Source organism: Nylanderia fulva, unplaced genomic scaffold, assembly GCF_048542155.1.
Source record: "Nylanderia fulva isolate GAGA-0341 unplaced genomic scaffold, ASM4854215v1 Scaffold9, whole genome shotgun sequence".
Classification (NCBI taxonomy): Eukaryota; Metazoa; Arthropoda; class Insecta; order Hymenoptera; family Formicidae; genus Nylanderia; species Nylanderia fulva.
In genome coordinates this window covers 1,787,122-1,803,509 of record NW_028191026.1, presented here as the reverse complement: position 1 = coordinate 1,803,509, position 16,388 = coordinate 1,787,122, and the positions used below count along the sequence as shown (strand labels likewise).

Here is a 16,388-nt window from a genome sequence, read left to right as displayed (position 1 = left end):
TACCGGGGTCAGGAGGAAGGGATAAGTGGACAGATTGCAGACGATACCGAGTAAACCGCTATGCTTCTCATCCCGTTGCTCCGTTTGTTCGTTGGCTCGGTTTAAGTCGGCTGCGACGCGTGTCATCGCGTTTTCTGTGTGTCTGTGTATGTGTGCGGAAGCGCGCTTTGTAGCTAGACATACACAAAAAAGGCCACGTACGCCAGCTGCTAGGATCACGATTAAGGAATTGAAACCAGACATCGTTTCGTCGAGTTGAGATTTTCCTGGATACTTTGGACACGCGAGAATAATGTTCTACGCTCGAAACTTTCTTGGGACGTTTCGTTTTGCGGGATTATCTCATAAAATTTATCTCATCGCATCCGTCGAGTCGAGCGAATTAAACACGCTCGCTTTGTAAAAAAAATATTTATTCTACATAATATAACAAATATTATATAACTTTCCATGTTGTAAAATGCGAAGTTATACCTTTGCTCCAACTTTTGTTCTGTTTAACATGTATTACATATATGGTATTTTCTCTGTTATTTTTTTTAGTTTTTTTTTTTTTCGCTAAAAACATGTTGATTCGTTTCCGTATGTTATATGATGCACGTGTATGCGTATGCGTTTGATAAATTTATGTACATATAAATTTAGAACATCATATCGATTTTTTTAATACTTTACGCGGGCCAACGCATATGTGCATAAAAATAAACAAGTTTTTGTTTCGCAAGTCGGCAAGTCGGTCTGTTGCAACTTATGCACAATGCGATTTGAAACAAAAATTAAACAGTTTAGATTGCACGTACAGCGCGGTATGAAAAACAAATAAAAAAAAAAAAATAAAAAAAAAAAAAGAAAACGAGGGAACAATGGTCCGCGGACGAAACGATGGTGGCTTTTGAATGTTTCGTTTTGTTTTCCAAAGAGTTAAAATTGTATTGTCAAATTCGGACAGTTGGCGAACGAGAAAAATCGTTGAAACGCTGAAACGTGGAGCGCCTTCTGTGTTCTCGTTAAGTGCAACCCAACTTTCATGAAGCCACAATAAACTCGTTAATGCGTACACGCGTATTGTGAATCCCACGCGAATGCGAGAGATTGCGAGATATTTGGGGGGGGAGAGGGGTTGAAAGGGGGAAGGGAAGTACTACTCTCTCGTCGGAAACATCGCCGAGCGTCGAGCAAACTGACAGGCCGGAAATTTTTCGATACGTATATATCTATATTTTTTTATTATACATGGAATAGTTTACAGTTAACGTGCATCCCTTCTGAATTCCGAATGTGTCCAAATGATTTCTGCTTCGTACCTCAGGCTATCGCATCAAATAACCGTTATTATTTCCAATTCTCTTTTATGCTGTTATTAATATTTTTATGCTTCAAAGCATATATATAAGTTTATTATATTGAAAAATTGAATTCAACTAAATTAAAATTATTCTGCATGAATCTCTCGACGCAATTTCTTTTTCCAGTATATAAGCGTTCATTATGTAACAGTCGAAGTTATAATAACTTACAAGCTCGGTAAACACCATAATTGGTTTATATTTAATCATTTGTATTAATTTACCGAATGTAATATTATTTGTACTAATTGTAATAATTGATCATTGCACGACGTGCGCACTAGATATTCTTTTCTAATTGTGTCTCATTTGTCGTTGAGAATTTTTTCTATAGCCAAGAGAAGTTAAAGTTAACGTGGAAATTAAATGAATAACGCGACGATTGAATTTGAAACAAAACGTATATCGTTGTAGAAGTCGGGAAATCCACGCACACACGCGCGTAAAAGCTTGTGTCGCGCGATTGCTCCCTCGGAATATAGTGGCGATGAAATACGGTAAATGTTCCTATATCGGCGGCTGCGGTTACCGTCTTTGCATATTTATGGAAATGCGGCGCTGCGTATCGAAAGTACGTTTTATCGTATCTCCATACCGGTTCGATCGTTCGGGGAAACTCGTCGATTTCTTCTCGCGAGCTCTTCTCTCTCTCTCTCTCTCTTCGCTCCCTTAAAACCATCCCCCTTTCGTTCCGTTTTTCACGAAAAATCCACCTAGCCCCTGGGCGAACAGTCTTCCAATGCCGTCTCGCAAAAGCTGAAGAAGAATAATAAACCTGAGTTTTCTTTCACGTAAATTGTATAACAATATAAAATATACACGTCAGTATACATATGCGACGAAATATATTCGTATACTTGTTTACCAAATTTAGTATAGCGGATTTGATATATATATATATATATATATATATATTCCAAGCAAATTTTGTAAAAAAACTTTCGTGAGATGCGCTATTAATTTTTAATATTAAATATTTTAGTAATAAAATTTTCAAAGGGTAATAAAGTTTAGATTGCAAATGGGAAAAGCAAATCTTTGAATTGGAACAATTTTCCATCTTTACACCTCGTTCTTCGTTGAAATAACTGTTCGGAATGTATTCTAATGGTAGTATATCTAGAGATTTCGGGACACCATGTAGATATTGATTCGAAGCGTTTTCCGAGAGGACGTACCGACAAAAAAATCTTGGAGAATTACGAGGTTTAATGGGTTGGCGACGCTTTCGTATCTCGCTTGGGATGAAGAACAGGGACTCCCGGGTACGGGAGAAAAACGTGATTAGCAGAATGATTAAACGTTTCGACAAGGATCCTCGGGACGGAGAAAGAATGGAAAACGAGGAGAGGATCGGGAAGCCCCATATACGTCCTGCTAAATGGAAGGAGGGTCGAGATGTCGGAAGATTCGATTAAAAACGCGGTTACTGTCCGAGCGGTTTTGAAATTAGCGAGACGGCGGTGTCTGTCGAGAAAGAAATAGAGAGTTGCTCTGGAAGAGTCCGGCAGCCAATGGGACGGTAAATTTTCCAAAGCAGCGAATTTCCAAAGCTTTCGAAATTTCCACTTCCGTCCCTTGGAATATTGCCAAGGGCGGCGGTCCCACGGGACGTTAGACAACACCGTCATCATCGTCGTTGGCGAAGGCTGACTAATTAAGGGCAGCTCGTCGATGCGGAGCAATCGTTAATTGATATTTGCGCGACTGTCTCTCCGCTTCAAAGAGCCGCGGCATTAGAGATCCGCTCGTTATAACATCTTCCGATTCGGTAAAATACATCGTATTTCTTCGTGCATGTCGAAGCTGCGAGAAGAGCTCGATGTTCTTGTTGAATGTTTGATGATACGTGTATACAAAATGCAACAGAACTCGTCAGTCTTCCTAGCTTATGTCCCAATGTTCTTCGAGCGACAAATTTTCGAAGCCGAACTAATAGAAAACCGAAACTGACAGTCGCTATAAATATATATCGTGACGTTAATAATTAAACGTTAGTAATTGAATAACACTGTTAATAAAACATTATTCTTTTTTTAAATCACTTTTCATTATCCTGGAAATATGATTGGAGTTTTTTAATCGTTCAAGTATTTAACGCGGTGAATTTAATTTTAGTAAGAGAAAGTCGATTCTAGATTGAAAAATGCGATATTATCAGATTATTCGATCCAAATTGAATGAAAAGATTTCACATTTATACGACGAGATGTGGTACGGAAATCACAAATCATGAAAAATTATTTATTTCCAAGAAATTTTCGAAGAATATGACTTAAAAAGAAGACTTTCTCGAAATCTCGTTTGATTGACAGCCATATAAATCTCGCGGATTAAATATCAAATCGTTCGCTTTAATTCACCTCACTCTTTTTATTCTACAAGCTTGAAGTTCGAATCAATAATTGAATAAAAAAAAACAATTGAACAGGTGTGAAGCGTCGTTCGCGGTGCGCGTTAGTGAATCACATAATCGCAGTCGAATATAGTGTCGCGCGTCATTAAAGAGCCAACTAGTAAACTAATTTGCTATCACTGCGCATGTCGCCTGTCATTGAAGATACCGCCGAAACTAATTAGCTCCGCGCCTGGAACTGACGTTGTAAACCTCTCTCTTCTCCTCCTGCCCTCTCCTCGGTCCCCGGGCTTTCTCCGGCTCTCGTAATAACACGTATCCGCCAATCGCTGTAATTCCCCGTCGCGAGAATCGATTGCGCCAACCCCTGTTTTCTTATCTTCGACCTGTGTGCGACTCTCTCGCCTCTCGTCGAGAGAGGCGCGAGCGAAATGCGATTGCTTCCTATATTATAGAGAATCCCACTGTCATGCTTCCTTTCCCCTTTCAACAACAATTCCCGATTCCCCCTTCCGGCAGTTTATCAATTTTCCCTCGGCGATCTTTCATCGACTCGCGCGCGAGGATACATATATATGTATACAGGGTGTACAGCGGTCAGGGAAAAATCAGGAAATTTTACTATTTATCTGAATTTTTTCACACTATTCTACATTTGTCTCGATAATTTGAAATTTTTTATTAAATAAATATAAACTTTTCGTGCTATTTTATTTCAATGTGTTTGATAGAGACAAAACTAAAAAATTTGATATAACCCTAACAGCAGAAATGTTCGAAAGATATTCAGAGTATATCCTATAGAATGTTGCAATATTCTGTTAGGGAAATAAAAAAGGTGAAAGAAATAAAATAGTTTATGATTTAACATTTAATTGATTTATTGTATAGATATATGCAAATTATATATTTAGAAAAAATAATACTAAAAAGTCAGAAAAAAAATTAACTTTTAGTCTTGGAAAATCTGAAAATGTCTAATATCCGACAGGAATAATCATTTTTTTCCTCAAGTCTGCTGAACACCCTGACATATATATATAGTATTTCTCGCCTCGTCTCTGCATCGCGAATGCATATATATCTGCAAATTAACTTGGCGCGCGTTGCAGATTTTTTTTTCAAATTTTTTCCTTGCAATTATTCCATACTCCGATACTATTCGATGTTTCGTGGATGAATGGCAACTTCGCTCAAGTAAAATCTGTACGGAGTATAGCGTGTTGTGCGTTATACCGATCGAGAAATATATACGATTTGATATTGCATATTTTCCGATTCTCGCGAGAGGCACTTCATCCTCGATCGTTCATAACTCGGAAAACTATCGGCGCTCCGGTATTTTGATATCGAGATGAAATTGATGTCCGATTGGTCCGAAGATCTCTCGTCGAGCGTTCGTGCGCGAATTGATTGCCACCCTGTAGCGCGGCGGCAATCTATCAGCTCTTGTTTCGCGTCCGTCTTCCCGTCTCATCTAGTTTCTCTCTATAGCTCGTGCGACTAGACGACTTTTTAATTCCATCTCGCTGCGCTCTCGTATTTAATTATCTTCGTCATTTGCAGCGACATTTAATTCTCTGAATTAATGACGCGTTCCGCCGACCGAGGCCGTACGTCTCTCTCCATCGGTATGAAAACATATGTATATATATATATGTATATATGTATGCGTTTGTGCGTGCGTGTGCCTGCCTCGTTACCCTTCCGGATGCAACAAATCACCACCGATCCCTGATGACCGATGTTACGGGGCGCGCATACGGCGAACAGGTGGAATGAATTATAACGTTCCGCGTGGCGAGACGCGTGTATTTGTATATATATATATATGTGCGCGTGGAACTTCATTTACTTATCGGAAACTCCGAAACGCAAGATTATATTTCTCTCGGTATCCGTAGGAGTCTCGTGGGAGGCAGCGAAGCTGCAGGGGGAAATATTGGACCAGGGATAATGATATTTACCGAACGGGGAAGAGGACCGAAAAATGTATGCAGATATTTCTGTCCGATTATTCCTATCGGATATTAGACACGCGCATCGAAACGCTGTTTCGCGAAAAATGTAACGGGGAAAAATGTGTCGGAAAAAGTATATTCCGAGAGATACCGCAAGGGTTTACATTACGCGGCGGAGTCTAGTTTTTAATTGAAGATGATGATTATCTGAGATTTAAAAAAAAGGGGGAAAACAGTCATTTTATTTCGCATTAAAATAATCGATACAGCACGCGGCGCTTTTATTACTTATATACATACAGAGATACAGGGTAATATAATTACTATAAATTCCAATGCACGCGCGCGCGAACAAACGAATTAATATTCCAAACGAATTAACAGTCGCGATACAATTTATTACGATGTGAAATTCGATAAAAATGAAAACTCGGGGTAGGAAACGAGGGAGGGACAATTATTCTCGCGAAACCACCAAGAATCACGCTTTTTTTTTTTTTCTCGCCCATTTTTCACTCGACTTGGCGTAACGCCATTTTAATGCACACACAGGTAACACAGGGGATGAAGGAGAACGAGGTAAATGGGCAACGCGGGGGCAAACTCATTCGACACTTGGAAACTTGTGCGGAAAACGTGCGCGGCTTGTACAGGAATATCGGGCACGTAATGTCGCGCGCAGTTGCGGTCACGAGTCCGTTGAGCACGGTCAGTGGGACGTGAACCGAATTAACATTCCGTTCTGCCGGTGCGCAAAATTATTTCCGGCACCACCCTTATTGGGTGGGAGCGAGATGCAGCGAGATGGAGCGAGAGAGACGTACGCGCGCGCGGCGTGGAAGGTTCACGCAATTTCGCTACCAATCCACCCTGCGAATGCAGGGTTGGGCGAGGGTGGTTACGTGCGGCATTGTTCGCGACACTTATCACGATAAGACGCGAAAGTTAGCGATCTCCCGGGGAAACTTCTTGCGGACGCGGCAATTGCCGCGACAGGGTAACGAGAACGAACGACGTTTCGCGTGTCGCGTCTAATCTCGTCCACGGCGTGCGAGAATCGGGATTGTCTGTGGGAGGATGAGGGGCTGCTCCTAAACAGCTTTCGAATATCGTACTTTCATTGTTCTCGCCGTTATATTAAACTTGCGGGATTAATATTTCTCCCTTCTTTCGTTTTAATATGTTCGAAATTTTTTCTTACGTATGCAATAATTTGTACACTGGAATTGGTTCTACAAAATGTGCGCCCCATGTCCGATTTTTTAAATTGCCGGAGCAATGTTGTATAAATTTTACACGTTTGTTACACAGATTTACGCGAAAAATTGTAAAAAAAAAAAAAAAAACATTTCCCAAAAATTAGAGTGTATATGCTTTTGTAAAACAGAGTGTCTAGCGGTCAGAGAAATCTGGAAAGCCGGACATTGTCAGGGAGGGAATTTTTTAAAATTGGAATTGTTAGGGAAAAGTCAGGAAATTTTACTAAATATCTGGATTTTTTCACATCATTCTCCATTTGTCTCAACAATTAAAAATTTTTTATTACATAAATATAAACTTTTCCTTAACTCCCAGCATGCGAATTTTAACTTCCGAACCTTTTTATTGTTGACAAAAATATCTCAAGGATTTCGTGATTTAATATATAGATATATGCAAATTATATATTTGGAAAAAATAATACTAAAAAGTCTAAATAGGGGAGGGAATTTTATAAAATTGGAATTGTTAGGGAAAAATCAGGAAATTTTACTATTTATCTGGATTTTTTCACATCATTCTCCATTTGTCTCAACAATTAAAAATTTTTTATTACATAAATATAAACTTTTCCTTAACTCCCAGCATGCGAATTTTAACTTCCGAACCTTTTTATTGTTGACAAAAATATCTCAAGGATTTCGTGATTTAATATACCATATAGATATATGCAAATTATATATTTGGAAAAAATAATACTAAAAAGTCTAAATAATACTAAATAATACTGAAAATAATACTAAGAGGGAAGAAATGAATTTCTGGTGTTGAAAAATCTAAAAAAATGAGGGAATTTTTTTTATTGAGTTTGCTGCATGGAGACCCTGTAAAAGCGTCATGATCATTGTAACACTTGATACGCGTAATGTTAAGAGCATTCCGCGTAAAACTGAAAACGAACGATGACGTTTCATATAGGTACAGCAATCTACATATATCTTTTGATATCTTGAAGAATGCCTGCATCCTCCTTCCCCTCAATTGCCATATTCACGAGCGTGTTCTGAACTCGCGGATATGCTCGATATAGAATGACGTCTATATCGTGGTCTGAAACTTAGAAGGGCGGTTTTCCGTGGACGAGAAGACGAGAGAGGAAGAGAGTCGAAGTATAATCCGTCAGAAAAAAGATTTATTCTCGTGAAAACTGTATTACTAGCCGTCACTCCGGGGAACTTGGCAGGCGCCGTTGCATGCGCCTTTTTCCGCGAATTTATCTGCGCGAGGGGAGGACGAGAGTCTCGGTTGCAATGGAGGATGTGGAAAATTGGATGTTCAGCGCCACTGGGGTGCATTCCGAAATCTCCCTCGTATACGTTCCGTTCCGCGAAAATGCACGAGAACGTTCAGCGCGGGAAATATATTCCTGCCCGCGGTCTCGAGTGACTGCATTCTCAAAAAACTGTCGACCGAGCGAATACGTTTCGCGACTGCGTCGAAAGAAATATTCATGTGCGTGTGCAAGAAGAATCATATTTTCGGTATTTATTAATAACCTTAATAGTTCTCGATATGGCGAACATGTGAAAGTTATTCTTTCGCTCGAACTTTCTCGCCCGCTAAAAACTTCGATATATATAATGAAAAACGTTATTTATGAAGCTTATGATTTTTTACATTTTTTTTTTCACCGACTATAAAATACTTTATGGAACTTTTAAGAGACTTCTATTATTTATCTCTTTGATTTAATTACTTTACAGGGAGATCCTTGGGATATCTGAATTAATTAATAATTTGCGTTTGATCTTTATTTATTACAAAAACATCTGAAATAAAATATTTATACCAATGCCGAATACTTTATAAAATTTAAAATATAAAAACTTTTTTATATCTTAAACTTCTTTTTTTATATCTTAAACTTCGGTCTTAAACTTTTTTGATTATATCACTGATAATAAAATTACAATGTATCGCCGTAATTATCCTATGATCCCCTCGGAATCAACTCGAGATATATCTGACTTTGAGAGTGGTGTTTCTTGAGATTCCTTCTTGAGATAGGTATATTCCCAGAGACTTTCATCTTGACGTTCACGGCGCGTAAAAGAGGGTCAGCACGAGGGAAATACTGACGTCAACTGTCAGGATCGGTGACACTTCTGACTTGGGCTGGATTCCGTACGATACAGTTGCACCAGCGTGAATGACCAGTTACGGAAAATTCTTAGAAAATCTTACATCGTTGCTAAACGCAGACTATCTTCTTTATCGTATATAATCGATACATGTGGTACTTGACATTTGAGTTTTAATCTTTCCTTCAGCAGAGAGAAAAATATTTAAAAAACTAAATAGGAATAGTGTGCGTTGCACTGCATAATTAATAAATAATTTTATTCAAATTAATATTAATTAATATTAATATTAATTAATATTAATATTAATTACAAAATTGATGAATTACAAATAATATATTAAAATTTGAGCATCTCTCGTCTATAAACTTTTCGCTTTTGTGCATGGTAGGTACTTGCGGTTTGAGTTTTAATCTTTCCTGTAGCAGATAGAAAAAATATATTAAAAAAAAAACAAATAGGAATAGTGTGCATTGCACTGACATAATTAATAAATAATTTCAATGAAATCGATATTGATTTACTTACACTTAATTAATGAATAAGATATTGAAATTCGAGCATATCTCTCATCTAACTGGTCGCTTAATCAATTAGTGTCTTATTTTCAACCTTTTAATTTCTAATATATAACATCTGAGCAATGTAATTAATAACCAGTGTCCCTCGTATACGTCCGCGTCTTTGTCGATATATATGTAATTACATTACTTCGTATAGTCGCGACATAGACTCGGTGGTCATTTACTGGTGAGTGGTCGTTCACTCGTGCTATCCTACTCTATCAACCCCTACGTGGTACCTGACTCTTCCGCGCCCATCGGGGGATGCTGTACAGCGCGGCGCTTGGGTCGGTGTCACGAGAGTGGGTCGGCCATGACGTCACACGCGACTATGGGGGAGAGATCGATCCCAGGATTCGCGGTCTGTGCCCGAGGGCGCATAGCGGAGTTCTCTCTCTCTCTCTCCTCTCCTCTCTCTCTTCCTCTCTCTCTCTCTCTCTCTCTCTCTCTCTCTCTCTCTCTTCTCTCGTGTACGTTCGAGATTTCTCTGAGGTCTTCCCTCTCTCTTTCTCTTTGCCTGAATTCTGTCCGGGGCTCACAAAGGGGATTGGCCTTTGACGGGCTAAGTAAAGGTGATTTCGCAATGCTACGTCATCGGCCCCTATCCGCGAATCGCTCGACAATGAAGGCAACAGGGTGAAATTCTAGCCCCGTGAAATTCGTACTCTCAAAATTGTTCCGTATAGATTTTTTAATTTGCACTGCCTGAGAGAATCGTCTATGATCCTGATATAGCGAGAAATCAAATTTTCGTATCAGTTATGAGTGAAATAGGAGATATCTGTCGTGTATTTTTGACTGCAAAAGTGATAATCAGGAATTAATAGTCTGCAAATAATGATTTATTGATTGTGCTCTTAATGTCATCTATTAACATGTTTACTTTACATGCATCATTCATATATACCTACATACTCATACACTCGCATATACGGGAGGATATAACAAAATAATTAGATGGATACACAATTGAATAAAATAATTAAAAGTTTCGAGCGCAGATGCAACAATCTACATTTTTATAATATTCGACAAATATCGTAAATTAAAAAATTGCTCGGTTTTACAATTATTATTGCTTTATTGACTGCAAATTGATAAAAGTTTTTTAAATACAGCAATTCTGTTTATAAAGTCGCTTTATTTACTTCGCATTTGCTTTAAGATAACGAGATATTATTATATTATATATAATATTATACATGCCGTATATTACCATTAAATTAATTTCTTTATGTAAAAACCTGCAATTACTAAATGTCATTACAGAATTAGTGCAATAGAATAATATTATTACCTATATTAATGACTATAATTGAATACCTAGTACATTTTCCAGAAAAAATATTGAATCAAGTGTGAATAAGAATTTTTTTCTTTCAGGAATAATGTTAACAGTTTTCATTTAAAAACATTTCAAAACCGAAAATGCAATAAAATTACCATTGAATTGCTGTATTTGGAAGTAAAACGTATCACTTAGAATATGTATTTTGCTTCAATTTGGTTGACGCGAACTATCGAACATGTCGATTCCCATTGCAAATCTTTACAGGAAATTCGATATTTTCCAATAATTGATTATCAACATGATACATCGAACGGTAACAGAATAATGTCCGAGAGAATTTACAATGATTTAGCATGCGGCACAGTGAATTAAAATTTCTGCTGCGTGTTGATTGCTTTAAATTAATACCATAAATTACTGCAACGTTATTATTACTGTAGAGTTAACAAAGTGGAGGGATGTGTATATTTTGCGCCTCATCCCACTCGTGGGGGGTTAATGCCTGGTAGAAACGAAGCGCTCGATTTTGTGAATAAATATTATGCACACGCATTTGCATGTATGTATACATATACACATAAATATATGTATGTGCCCGACGCACGCCGTCGTGCGTTTCATCTCATCTCGTCTCGTCTCGTCTCGCTGCTTCCTCGGAAGCAGATGGAAGTACCTAGCGAGAGCTGGACGAGGACAGCCCTAAACGCAATTAAGTCCGGACGCGGCGCGCACGTGCGTCCGCTACCGCAAAATATCGGTGACGGGGCGAACTTGTCGCTGGTAGCCCGTCAAGTGTAACATAATTAAATAGGGCCGAGTGCAAAGGGCGGTGCAAGGTTTCCGTTTTCCCCATAAGCTGCAACCTGTCGTCGCGTCGCCTCGAACACCACCCACTCATCTTCGTATGCGCCCCTTAACGCGATTTCACCTCTCGGATTTATGTCCCTTATTTCTTCCTCCGTTCGTCGGCGAATTATTCGACCGTAGATCTGCCGCGGTTAATGCATAGCATCAACGTCGCTGGCAATACGATGTACTATCATTTTGTTGTTTCTTTATTATTTATTTCGCTCTCTCTGTCCTTCTCTCCATCCTCCAAATTTTGCGTATATTTAAATTATAAATTATACGCTTATATAACGAGTAAAATTATAGTAATTAATTATTTTTACGCTTGCGTTAACGTGCAATTTTTGAAACCACATTTTTCGAAAATTGTGAAAATTTATTGCAATTGTCCATATCATTAAATTTGTACTGTAAAACGTTAGGTAATTCTTCCTTGCTCTGCTTTTTTTTATTGATAAATGCGAATAGAGTAAAAGAAATACAAGTGTGACAAAAGAGAGAGAGAGAGAGAGAAATAGAAAAAATCCTATTTAAAAATTACATTATTATATATCTGATTTTGCGTTATCACATTCTTTTAGAAATACGTGGAAGTTTTATAGCCTCTCTCTTTATACTCCGTGTTCCATCGTTATTTATGAATCGCGAACAGCGTGTACGTTCGCAATTCTACGATCAGTAAGTCTTGATTTCGCGACGACTGATCGTATACGATGTAAAACGTGCCACGCGGACATTTATTTCGCAATTTTACGAGAAAGTGAGAACCCGCGCCGCCGTTCGGGTGATTTAAGCCATTGGATCCGGAATATCGTGTGCGATTTTGGCGTGTACACACGCGAATTCAACGATGTCGTCCGACGTGTCCGGCCATACAATCACGTGTACGAAATGGCATCTGCCTCCCTCTCTCTTTTCTGCCCTCTGCAGAAGCATAAAAAGCGGTTACAAAAGATTAAAACGCAGTCGCCGCATCGCGGCAGCAGGTGAATCTAATAAATATGCATCAGTCGTTTCGCTCGGCCTCGCGCCCGAGGTTTTTCCGCGAGCGAGGCGAGTACTGCCTACGATTACCGGGTCATCGAGGGATGGGATATGCGTTCGCGAATTCGAGCCAATTCGATATCCAAGTATCGCGATATCTCGGAAAATTACTATTTTATTTGATGCGCTTGCGGACTAATGTAAAAGGTAATAACCGCGGTTAATTAGGTCAAACGAAATATGGAGAGAGGGAATCAAGAGAATAAACAGTAAAATAATTTTACGATAAAATAAAATTTAACTTTTTATATACTGCTCGCCAGAGGAATTTTGATAGTTAATTGATAGTTAATTTTTAAGAAATGACCACGTTGTTCCATTTAATTGCATCGGAGATTGGCGACAAATGTAATTCTCGAATTATAGATAATATTAGCAATTACAGAGCGTTCATTTTTTTCTGAATTAAATTTATATTTCATCGAGCTTCCAATCCGCTTACAAATAAAATACAGATAGAATCTCTAATTTTGAAACATGTTATATATTATTTAAAAAGACTTTTACTTTATTAAATTAATGCAATTGTATATAAAAAACATGATATATTCCATTATTCCACTTTTATCAATTATACAATTATTGTTGATATCCGCGATGAAGCACTTTTGACGTAAAAATACGTTTCTATTAAAAAAAACAAAAAAATCTTTAAAATAAGTAATTTACGAGTAAAATGATATTTTTTTTTAATATTCGCGTAAAAGGTTTGGACACATATTTGATCGGTTTGCAATGGCAGTGGCCAATGTATATGTGATTCCATCCCTAGTGCATCGGGGCAATGCACCGATGCGTAACAAGCCGTTACGTCGTTCGTCACAACGTTTACGTTGTATGGATATTTTTCGTGCGTAAACGTATCGGGGCGTACACACGCGATCGATTGCGCGGCGAGTTTCATCATCCTCCGGGACGGAACCCGGTTGTATCGAATTCAAACGCTATATATAATCATTTCAAGTTTATTAATAATTTTAAAATTAATATATATATTTATTCGGAATTTACGTGTGTATCGCGTTGTAAAAAATGTAATTCTAATTTATATATAAAAACGTAGATATTTGAGAATCGCCAGACAGAATTTTTAAAAAAAGGGTAAGACTCTTCTCTCGACCGTACTGGCAAATATTATTTATTAAATCACAACGTTTCGACCCTTCTTTGAGTCCTTATCAAGTGATGATCTAGATCACTTGATAAGGACTCAAAGAAGGGTCGAAACGTTGTGATTTAATAAATAATATTTGCCAGTACGGTCGAGAGAAGAGTCTTACCTTTTTTTCTAATTTATATGTATATAAATATAATTCGTGTTCTTCGTTTGTTAACAAGTGTGTCGATTTAATCATCGTGTCTCTAACAATAAGTAGAGGCAACGATTATGGCTGCTTCTGCCAATTTGCGCGTTAAACGATAACGATAAGAGGAGTTGGGTGAAACAGCGATTGAAGCGAAAGCAAAATGTCACGATAATGCGTTTAACATCGTGTAGTAGATTGTGGTTTAATCAAAATGAAGGATGAATGCATTATTATTATAGTGATCTGTATACGTTATATTTTTGCGGGGATTATTAAATGTTTTTTAAAATATTTAAAACATATTTTCAGCACACTGTCCGTTTTTTCTTTCATATTTGTTACGTGTATCATATATTTTGGACATATATCTCGTTACATGTGACGTGTATTCATTTTCTGAAAATATTAAAATAATTTTTGGTTGAAGAAAAATATACATATATTATAACGATAAAATTATAATGCAGCATCATTCCTCTCGTGGCCTCTAAATCGATTTTTGTCTGAAATGTTTTCGAAGAAATAACACAACTATTGTTTCTTCGTCTCGTGCATTCTTTATACGATACTATCTAAAGTAGCTTCGTTTATTATTCTCCACGATCTTTTATTATTCTTCGCGCCTGTTATTTCTGTGTCGTCAAGTTTTTTACTTTCTTATCGATTTTGTGATGCGACTGTTTTATGTTTACTTCTCTCCCTATTTTTACAACTTTATAAATAAATATTGCCACATATCGTTTTTTATTTTCACATTTTTGTGCGGAACAATTATTGAGACAATTATCTCAATAATTATTTTACAAAAAATGTATATCATCGAATTCATAATTTTTTAATCGAATAACTTTTTTATATGAACAATTCAAGCATATATTAATATATTCAATCAATATATAATTCCGTATCGACACTTATTGCCGAAATCGTATTTTGACACGACAGTTTGACTGTCAGTTTCTACCGAAACATTTCCAAGTAGAAAAAGCTTCATAAGCCCGACAGACAGTTTCGTTTCTGGGTGGGACATTTATATACGGATGCTTTTTTGCTGTTTCAACGACGGGAATGAGTGTATCCTAAAAAGTTGAGCTTCAGTTGGCCAAATATTTTCTAACGCATAAACAAACGTACCGTATACCTTTTGATCATAACTTGTCCGGTGATGTATGAATCCCGGGAAATTTATCGTTAACTCCGGAGCGACGCGTTTGACTAACGCAATACGGGTTTATATCGGGGTGGAATAATACCGTGCGACAACCATTAACCGATAACTTTCCCGATGGCAACCATAGCGTCGGTTAGCAAGGCTGAAAGCAAGAGTAGTTATCGAGCCGACGATAAGGTTATATGCGAACAGACGCCCGCACAGTGACAGTCGACGAATCCTCTAATAGCGTCACGAGCCACGGCCGGCAAACTTCGTCTCTGTTTACTAACGAGCCCGTGTATCTTGCAGCCTGCGGAGAGATCGGAAGACACGTCTATCCCTTCATCATATTATCGATAGAACAACCGTTCGAGGCCCGCCGTCATGTACGCTTAAGGTCCTCCCAGAATGTCGAAACGTTGAGTCATGTTTCAGGTGTTGGATAATCGACGGTATTCAATCAAATCATGCGACTCGAAAATAATCTTTCGTGTAACACGTAACGTGTTGAATGTTATCATTTTATATTGGATCAATAATTTCTGTCCAATTAATGCCCGAAGAAATAAAAAATATATATACTTATAGAATTAATATATCGTTGAAAAAATTCAGGCCTGTCATATATTTTTTATAGAATGAAAGATTTTGATAATTACATTTCGACTATAAATGTGGAAAGTTTTTTAAACGTAGAAAGGATTAAAAGTTATACAGTATTTTTTTTATTCCAGATATAAAATTTCATAAATTAATATCCGTTTTCGTCATATTAATATGATTTTTCCTAAATGTAAAATTTATATTCCGAATTATTTCTACAATGCCGCATATATTTGGTTTCAAATTCATTGTTGGAGAATATTGTTCTATAGAAATTTCGCAATTTTTCTATATTTTTTGTAAATTTACATTTAATTTGAAAAATCACAATTGTTTCTCCGAATCGTATTTTTCTCTTAAATAAATATATAGAATAGATTTTTAAACATTAATACAGAAATATGCGTTTTTTTAACAGACATTTTATCAATTTTTTTCTAATTCGAGGGTACCATGTTACGAAAGAGATTGGGAAAATGTAAGTAAATCCAGATAGATAGAGATATATGTATATAAAATACTGGTTCACAGTATATTATATTTATATTTGTTTCGCGTAACCAGATATTTGCCA

General features: G+C 37.3%; 1 protein-coding gene across 4 annotated transcripts in view; it reads left to right on the top strand.

The window, feature by feature from the left end:
• Positions 1–16,388, top strand: part of sns (sticks and stones) — a 258,920-nt gene that overhangs the window by 11,075 nt on the left and 231,457 nt on the right. The gene's annotated exons all lie outside the window — the stretch shown is intronic.